Source organism: Tupaia chinensis, unplaced genomic scaffold (genome assembly GCF_000334495.1).
Source record: "Tupaia chinensis unplaced genomic scaffold, TupChi_1.0 Scaffold141490_1, whole genome shotgun sequence".
Classification (NCBI taxonomy): Eukaryota; Metazoa; Chordata; class Mammalia; order Scandentia; family Tupaiidae; genus Tupaia; species Tupaia belangeri.
The window spans coordinates 657,723-667,892 of NW_006201352.1; the positions used below are offsets into that span (position 1 = coordinate 657,723).

The 10,170-nt window shown below is 41.3% G+C and overlaps 1 pseudogene; it reads right to left on the reverse strand.

The window, feature by feature from the left end:
• Positions 1-7,294: 7,294 nt before the first annotated feature.
• On the reverse strand, positions 7,295-8,541 carry LOC102470108 (eukaryotic translation initiation factor 3 subunit H-like; annotated as a pseudogene).
• Positions 8,542-10,170: the final 1,629 nt, after the last annotated feature.

Sequence of the window (10,170 nt, forward strand, 5' to 3'; positions counted from 1 at the left end):
TGTAAAAAAAACAAAAAAAAAAAAACAAAAAATTGGTCCTTTACATCAAAAACTAAAAATAAATGGGAGAGAGAAAGAGAGGAAGAAGAAGAAAATTTGTAACTAAATACTGAACTCTAATCAATGATATGCATACTAAAGAATTTAGATGCACATGTATTGAGTCTGCAATTGACTTTAAATGAATGAAAAATTAGATAGATAGAATCAGCTTCATTTCCTGGTGGTAAGGGAGCCAGATTCCACATGACTGACTGCAAGGTTCAAGTCCCAACCCCAGAAGCTTGAAAATATTCTGAGCACGTGTGTGTGGGTGCAAGACAGAAATCCCACCAAGAAAGGAAAATGGAGGGTGTGGATTGCAGTGTGACCTTACTCCCCACTGAGGAGTACTTTTTACCTCTCTCTCTCTCTCTCTCTCTCCCTCTCTCTCTCTCTCTCTGTCTCGCTGAGTAGCTCTGGTGAGTGCACGTGCACTCTGGCAAAAATTTTAAAATATACAGGCTAATGGATGGATAGAGAGATGAATAAATGAACAGATAAGTGACAAAGCAAGGATGCTGCATGCTCATAAAACCCAAAGTCATGGTTTTCAGATGTCTCTGGAATGTTTTTCATCTTTGTAGAGGGGCAAGAACCAAGCAGAAAATAGATGCCCATTAATGGTTTTAAATGAACGAGTGAATAAATACACTCAGAAAACAAACTTGTCTAGACAACAGGAACTGTTGATTCTATTTTTAGTAAAAGGGGAGAAAACAGAGTGTGAGAACAACACAATTTTAGTTTTACTAAAGAAAACATTCAAAATGTGGTTCTGTGTTTGTGTAAGTAAACATGCATTAAAATATAAAACTGAAAGTATATACATACGACAAAATCTTAATAGCAGTTTATTTTGAAGGTGAAAACATGAGTCACTTTTATTTTCAAAAGTTTTATATTTTTTAGTTGTATTGTTGATTCTTTATGTCATTAAATAATTGGAAAAAATAAAACAAATATTAGATGAAATCCTGACAGAAGATTATTTAATAGTATATGCTTTCATCATGATAAGATACATATAAAGTGTACTATTCTAATAAATTTGAAGTTACAATTCAGAGGTACTAAGCACATTTACAGTATTGTGCAACTCACACCACCATCCATCTCCAGAACTTTTTACTTTTCCCAAACTGGAATTTTATCCAATATTAATTCCCCACTCTCCCCTCCCCCAACTGCTGGCAGCCACCATTCTATTTCCTTTCTCTATGAATTTGACTGCTCTAGGCACTTCATATGAATGGAGTGAATTATACAGTATTTGTTGTTTTGTGACTGACTTATTTAAAATAAGTTTTAAGTTGCATCCATGTTAGAGCATGTGTCAGAATTTCCTTCCTTTTCAAGGCTGAGTAGTACTTCATTGCATGTACATACCACATTTTGTTTATCCATTCAACCACTTCAACCGCTAATAGACACTTGAGTTGCATCGACCTTTTGATAGCCTGCCTCTTTAACAAACAATTTTTGTGGATAGTTTTCCGTGATTTTTGTCAGATAGTGAGAAACAAGCTAGGGAAAAGGATTAAGAATGACGATCTGGTAGCCAATCCACATCTTTTGTCCAAGCTTAAAAGGAAAACAGGGCATGAGGCAGGGAAGGGCATTCCAGTTAATGTACAAATCTATATAATTAAAAAGAAAGGCAATTTAAAGGAACTCTGGTGTGTAAAAATGTTTCAATTGCTGTTTCCTCTAGCTAAAACTACTCTGACATAATGTGAGGGCGCAGTGAATGCATAGGGGAAGCTATGTACATTGCAGATTGGAAGTGAATATAAATTTCCTCTCCAATCTAGAAGCCAAATATTCCTGTTCTGATCTATATGCATGCCAGGGAGCTGACCCCAGGTGCCACCTGCAAACTCAAAGAGTTGCCCCATGCCAGTGTGAGTTTTCAGAGAGGCTACTCATTCAGGACACAAAATATTTGTCCCAAAAGGTGTGCAAATTAAAGTGAGCCTACCAGCAGGGGGAACATTTGTCAAAGTGATTTGCTTGTATTTTTTTTCTGAGTTCTCATATTTATTATTTGAATTATAGCACTAAACTCTGAGCTGCTCTGATGAAGCAATGCTAGGGGTTGTCTGGTGAGGAAAGAAAATCAATCATCTTGTCAAACCACACGTGCACATCCATCCTAATCACACTGAAAGGACAGCATATATGTAGGGGGACAAGCACTCTTGAAGGAACTGGAGCCTGCCAAGAAGTCCTGGCTCAGCCACTGGCACACTGTGTGACTATATAACTTAAGTCTTCCTCCTGGGGACAGTGAAAGGATTATAGGAGGTAAAATGGAGAATTACAAAGTACAGGGCCTAAGTACCATAAAGCTTCATAATGGTCATAATGGCCACCAGTATTATCATCACCATTACCATCATTGCCATAATCATTATACCATCATCAACACTATCATCAGTATCAGCATTACTATTGTCATCAGCATCACCCTAATCACCATCACCACCATCACTGTCATCACTACCACCACCATCAGCATTACTACCATCATCAGCACCACCCTTATCCCCATCACCACTATCACCATTACCATCATCACTATCACATCATTATCACCATCACCACCATCACCATTACCATCATCACCACCATCACCATCGTCACCATTACCATCACCATCATCATCACTACCACCACCATCAGCATTACTACCATCATCAGTACCACCCTTATCACCATCACCACCATCACCATTACCATCATCACTATCACATCATTATCACCATCACCACCATCACCATTACCATCATCACTATCCACCCTCATCCCTACCCCCCACTATCACCATTACCATCATCACTATCACATCATTATCACCATCACCACCATCACCATTACCATCATCACCACCATCACCATCGTCACCATTACCATCATCACTATCACATCATTCACCATCACCACCATCATCAGTATCACCATAGTCATCATCATCACCATTACCATCATTGCTATTAATCCCCATCCCCTCATGGATGAAAGTTGGATACATCACCAAGCTCTTCCCAACCCAAGAAGTCTTGACTTGGTTCTATAGTAGAGTGAGGAAGCCATTGAAGGTAAAAAAAGAGTGAGAACTTCATTTTAGGCAGATAAATCAAGTAAGGCATGTAGATGATGGATTAAAGAAGTGAGAATCTGGGAGGTTCCTCTTTTTCCTCTTGGCATGTTTTATTGTGATAGCAACAAGTGAAAGGGGTGCATGTGCTGAATAAGTTCTGGGCAAAAAGAAGCCAATATAACAATGGCCAGTATAATAATAATAATAACATTTAATCTGCACACAGTCCTTGAGGTCAGAAGGTAGCAGAACTTGATTTCCAGAAGAAATACTTTAAAGAAACTACTAGTTTCTTTTGGTTGCTGTACAGATAGCCACAAGCTTGCCATCTTAAAGCAAAATAAATTTATTTTCTCATAACTCTGGAGGACAGAAATACAAAATAAGTTCACAGCGATAAAGTCAAGGGGTCAGCAAGGTTGTGCTCCCTCCAGACAATCTAGAGGAAAACTCATTCTTCATCTCTTCCAACTTCTGATCGTTTTCTCATTTCTTGGCTCATAGACATTTTGTGCCTCTTCAAAACTTCAGCATCTTCTAACCTCTCTTTCTCTGCTGAGGTCATCGTATATCCTTCTCTCTGTGTAGTGGTGGCTCTTTCTGCCTCTCTCTTACAAGAAACCTTGTGATTACATGGGGTTTACCTGGATTACATGGAGTTTACCTGGATAGTTTCCCTATTTCAAGAACCCTAACTTGATCACAGATTTTTCCATGTAAAGCAAAGTTCACCACTTTGTAATATAGGCTAACAATCACAGGTTGTGAGTAAAACTTCCCATCTCCTAAATCTTCTTCACATCTTGCCAAATTTATCTGCCTAAAATAGAATTCTGATCACTGTACTGTCCTGATAAATGACCTTCAGTGGCTCCTGGCCCGTTAACCCCAACTATAGAACAAAGCCCAGGTGTCTTGGCATTTGGAAGCCGCTGGAATTCAGCTCCCACTACTTTTCTAGTCTGACTTCCTTTATGCGCATTAAACTCTCCACTGTCTCTATTGACTCCACAGCCACAGACAACCAAGCTAAAGGCTTTGGAGCAGAGTTTCAGATCAGAGGAAAATCATTTGATTCAAGCTGAGATTCAAGAAATGAGCTACAGAATAAAGCTACAGGGGGGCTATCAGCAGGTGTATACCCAGTCTTCCAATGAAGTATTCTAAGAACTAAAAGGTAATAGAGGAGAATAAAAAGAAGGGGGGAAAGAAGAGAAAAGGATGAGAGGTAGGAAGAGCAGGAGAAGGAGGAAAAGAAGTAGCCAGGAAAAGGAGAGGGAGAAAGAACTGAGGAGGGGCAAACAGGAGGGAGAGAGCAGAAGAGGCAAGGAGAGAGGAGGAAAGGGAGGTGGAAAAAAGGGAAAGAAAGAAGAAGGAAGGAAGGAATTATGTTTTATATAGTGTGTACTCCTTTATACAGTGTCTACTCTTCAATTAGGTAATTCCTAAAAGCAAAACCTTAGTTCATGGCACGTGTTATAAAAGTGTCAAGAACTGTGTCCAACAACCAATGAGGTAGGCTATTGCTGTTTCTAGATATGAAAACGAAGGTCAGAGAGGAAAGATACTTGCCCAGGGAAAATAGCAGCTAACCCAAAATTCAAACCCCAATCATCTTTCCTTACTTTTAGCCACTATATGAGGAGTCTTCAAAAAACTCATGAAAAAAATGTGTTTTAGGAATAAAACTATGCATGTATTCCAAAAATATTTGCACCGAAATTAACCTGCACTTTAATTACATCTTTCCATATACTTTTTGAAGTCTCTTCATATTACAACATCTGCCTCGATTAAAAGAAATCTTAGCCATGACATAAAATAGTTCATGAAATTATAACAAGGCGGGGGTGGTGGGCGGTCAGCAGGTGTATAGTGATTAAGATGCTGGATTCCCACATGGCCAACCACAGTTCGAGTCCCAGACCTGAGGACTTGAAACTCACGCCAGGCGTGTGTGCCTGCATACCCAAAATCCCAAGAGGACAAAGGAGGAGAAAAGATTGCATCATGGCCATTCTCCCACCCCAAGAGAATGATTTCTTGCTTTCTGTCTCTCTGGCAAGCACACATGTCCTATAGCAAGCTGGAGTCAATTACTTAGGCTTCCAATGAAGTGTTCTAAGTATTCTTAAAAATAAAAAGAAATAAATTATAACAAGGAAACCTGGAGTGTCTGGTTCAAGACTGCTATTAAAACTAGGTATCGTACTGTGAGTCACCCATAGATTCACTGTGCTTGCCTCTCTCTGGACCTTTATGCTTAAATTAAGACCCACATTATTTTAGAAAGTCATTTTTATCCTAAGTGTTTATTCCCATTATTTTGATCTGACTGATTTTTTGTTGGTGTTCCAGCCACAGTGTAAACAATTAACAAGCAATATTCAGCATGATGACAGTATGTGAAAGATTCTAATTAGTGATAAAATTGGCCACTTTAGAACAACAGACTAATCCTGGAATGCCTGAAGGGCTTTGATTACAAATTTCTCATGGATCAGTTAAAAACATAAGTGCAGATGATTAGGGTTTGATTCAATTCATAATTAATATTGATATAAATAATCAAGTAAAAAGCTAGTAATCAAAAAATTAAATGGAAAATTGCTAGCAAGAACTCTTTCTTCCTGGTACAAACCACAATGGCAAAAGATATTTGTGAAATCTGACATGGAGGGGAAAAAAACTGATCAATAGATCATATCTTCATTGTGAAGTTTCCAAAGGAAAAAAAATGATCCAATAAAAATAAATTTAATAAAATAACAAAGAAAATGAAAAGTAACCCTGGGAAGGGCTTAATGGCACCAAAGAGAAAAATTATTGGTACACATTTAATTGATCCTATGGATTTAACTCCAGAAAACACATTTTAGAGTAAAAGTTGTATTTATGCTGGTATACTTATGGTTAAAATGTTCACTTTCAGAGTCAGAACAAGCAATTTCCAATGATAGAGACAAATCATCTTCTTACCTTTGTTTATCCTGTTTCTCCTTTCTGTGTTGTTTTTTCCCCTTTTCACCTGTTCACATGCTACATATCATCTAAGGAATCATTCAAATGCCCCAAAGTGGGCCAGCCCAAGGGGTGGTAGTTAAGGAAGCTTAACCACATGGCCCACTTCATGGTTCAAATCCTGGACCTGAAAGCTTGAGAAACATGCCAGGTGTATGTGTGCACATGCCCAAGCATGCTCCATAGCGGGGAAGGGGGTTCTCTCTCTCTCTCTCTCTCTCTCTCTCTCTCTCTCTCCTCTGAGCAAGCTCATGCTCCCTCTGGCAATTTTTTAAAATACTTCCTTAGCTATTATACAAAACATTTTCTGATACTTCATCTAAATAGGAATTTATTCTCGTTAAACTCTATAACATAAACTCCTTCTCACTTCTCCTGCTGTGTCTAAGACTTTCAACCTTGTATAATAGTAACTGAAATCAGTCAGTCATCCTTCCCCCAGATTCTAGTCAATCCCAAAGCCCAGCTCGAAACCTCAGCACCTGGGAGCTAGTCAACAGTTTATTGGGCAATAAACAGGTAGATGAAAGGGCCAGCATTGATCACTTGCAAACCAGTGTGAATTTAAGCTCATGTGCCACCTTCCATAGACAAGTCTGACGCTTATACATGGAATCAATTTACTGATCCCCTGTCAAAGATTCCTGAGGACAGGTGAGGCAATTATTATTGGGGATGAGGTCCATTTCAGAAAATGGAACTCTCATCCCAGAAATGGCATATATTCCACTGAGGCATCAAGTCAACCTTGTTCATGTTATTCTCCTTCACTGCATCCAAATGAAGTGAGTCCTCTGTGTTCAATAGCACCACACATCAAATTTGCTGAAGAAACATGTGACTATGGGAGATGGAGTGGCCTAGAGACTAGCTGTGGGATGACAACGTTAAGGTAAAAGAAAATCTCATAACCTCAAATGATTGTTTTTTTGTGTGCTTTTTTGTTTGTTTGTTTGTTTTGAACAAGCAGTCAAGATTTTATTTTACTGCTGGGTAGAAAGACAGCAATATGGCCAAAGATGGCACTGACATTAAAAGAATTCTCTGTGCTTTTCAATATGCAAATATATTTTTCCCCAGAGTTCCCTGACATGATCTCAAGAGTCCATGATAACTCCTCTTCTGAAGACGTTAAGTGCTAATCTGGCCTGTGATGAGCAGCGACTCCATCCTGGCAGGAAGCTGGGGTAGCTTGAAGAGCTTGGACAGGTTCTCCTCAGGGAGTGGGGGTTCTCCCCAACTCTGGTGCTGCATATTCTCCTGCTGGCGACACTGCCGATACCGATGTTTCTGCTGCTGCTGTTTACTAGGATTCCTCATGTATGTGTTATGTTTAACTATACCTTGGCTCATTTCATCCACTCTGTCCATCAAACAACTGCGGATTCTTCCCCAAGTTATTGCTGCTAGCAAGACTGAGCAATTCATGTTTATCTGCTATAGCTGACTTCTTGAGCTCCCACATTAGGACATTGATCAGAGGTGAATTTTTAATTACAATTGGCACTTCCACAAACATGTGTTCAAAGGTGAGATTTGCCTTTTTGGGACCAGCAGTTAGTGTAATGGCTATGTCGTTGGACTCCCATGTAGTCGACCGCGGTTCGTGTCCTGGACCTGGGGGCTTAAAACTCACACTGGGTGCGTGTGCGTGTGTGCCCAAGATCCAGAGAGGAGAATGGAGGAGAAGGGATTGCAGTGTGGCCATCCCCCCTGGGTGGGGGTGATTTCTCACTTTCTGTCTCTCTGTCTCTCTGTCCAGCGAGCACACGTGCCCTATGACAAAAACCTCTCCAAAAAAAAAAAAGGTGATTTTTTTTCAACACTTCTGCGGGAAAATCCTTCTCTTTACAAACTTCCATCAGTTTAGGAGTCAGTCTGTATATTTTTAGTGAGAGAGACCCTTGGGAAGCTTTTATGGGATCATGAATGAGAACAACAGATCCTTCAATGGTGTGTTGGTAACTGAACTGGGAGTCCAGGAGAGTCTGAGTGACAAAGGAGCCATAGTACGTGGACTGGTACCAGCCCACGTGGAGGTGATCAGTGTTGACGTGGTGAAGGCTCCACATCATCTCCGTCTGATATTGCACTTCATCAAAGTCAGCATCACCCTCTGTGTGTTGAGGGAGTGGAAAGCAGTTGGTAATTTCAAGTCAGTCTTCTACAACCAGACCCAAAAGTACCCCTTGAGCAGCTTCAGTTCCTCGTCCTTCTTGATAGTGTTTGATTCTCTTTAATACCACCAGGCCATCTATTTGCGCTTGCTTCACTGCTGAATCTCCAGAGCTGCCTTTGCCCTTGCCTTTCCCTGCTGCACCAGTGGTGGAGCTCGAAGAAGTAGCAGGAGAGCCAGTGCCTACCTTGCAGGACACCATCTTTCCAGACAGGAAGAAAGAGCCCTCAAATGATTGTTGACATTCATGTGAGGTGCTCAAGAAGAGAGAAGGATTGATGCCTGTAGAGGGGTTATTTGAGGATCTTTTTTGGCTCCCAAGGACTGAAGCTAAAGGGAACATAAGCCATATAGCCATGGGGCAGGGTGTTCAGTGGTAAAAGCAGGCTCTGGAGCCTGCCTGCCTGGTCTGAATCTCAGGTTCACCATACACACTGCAGGACCTTGATAAGTCACTGAAATTTGTTTTTGTTTTTAGGGGTATTTTTTTTTAAGATTTTTGCCATAGGACATGTGCATTTGCCAGAGACAGAGAGAAGGAAAGTGAGAAATCATCCTGGGGAATGGCCACACTGCAATCCACTCTCCTCCGTTCTGTTGCTGGGATTCTGGACATGCACACACATGTGCCTACTGTGAGTTTCAAATCAACAGGTTCAGGGTTCAAACAATGGGCCATGTGAGAGTCCAGTGCTCCAGTCACTATGCCACCCACTGGCTCCAGTCACTGAATCTTTTGACTCCTTGATTTTGTCATCTGTAAAGTAACAGCATTGCCTGTGCCTACTTCCTGCATTTGTTGAGAACACTAAATGAGTTTAAGCTTAGCGCTGAGCTCTTGCATAGAGCAAGCACCCAATAAATTCCCATCATCATGACCCTCTGCTCAGGGATCTCTGGTTCTCCCTGTAGTCCCTTGGGGACAGAGAGTATGAAAATGCTTTCTACCAGTGCAGGGAACAGGACGGGGGCCAGAGGGCTTGAACTCAGACAAAGTCAATGTACCCTTTCCCGTATTTTGCAACTATGAATCCATTACTGTTGTCTTCATTTTTATTAAAAAATGAGATTTTAGCCCCTCCTATTGGCATGTAAAGGTATTTTCCTAAGGGCCCTTCAACCTAGGCATTTCAAAAATGCTTTCCAGCTCTGAGAGAAAAAATTTCTGACACACAGAGAGTCTAGAAAAATTCAAATTAAGCAGATAAAGACACCACAGAGCTCCCATGAGACCGAGAAACTCAAAGCAGGAGGATTTGGGGGCATTGGGGAACAAGTGTCATCTGTGAATCACCAAATAGGAGACTTCTGGTATGGCTTCCAGAAGTATTCTCCTTGAGGTTTTAGCTTTCACCTACATGTGCTTGGAAAGAAAGCTCACTCCCCGCCCTGTCCAGCAAGAATGATGATACAGCATCGCAGTGAGGACTGAAACTGACCATGCACCCTTTGGCACAGTGCCCAGCACACATTAAGCAGTCAATCAGTTGGGTATTATTATAGGCAGTGTTGGTCCCACACCCAGATCTCAGCCCTGGTCCTCACACTTCCCACCTGGACAGCCCATTTGCACTTCAAACATGAGCCCAAAGCAGCAGACCTCCATCACCACCACTACAGAACATACCAGGTGCATAGAAGCAACAACTACCAGGCTAATCCATCTTTAATTCTGGGTCATTCGCATAGAGACATAGAGAAAACAATCACTGTATCTTAAGAGCCTGTAGGTTGGGGGACGTCGCTGGCCCTTCCAGGCTCTGCGTGTCCCCCCGGGCCCCCGCCAAGCCGGCGGAGGCGGGGGGCGGGGCGGGGCGGGAGGGGGGCGGCC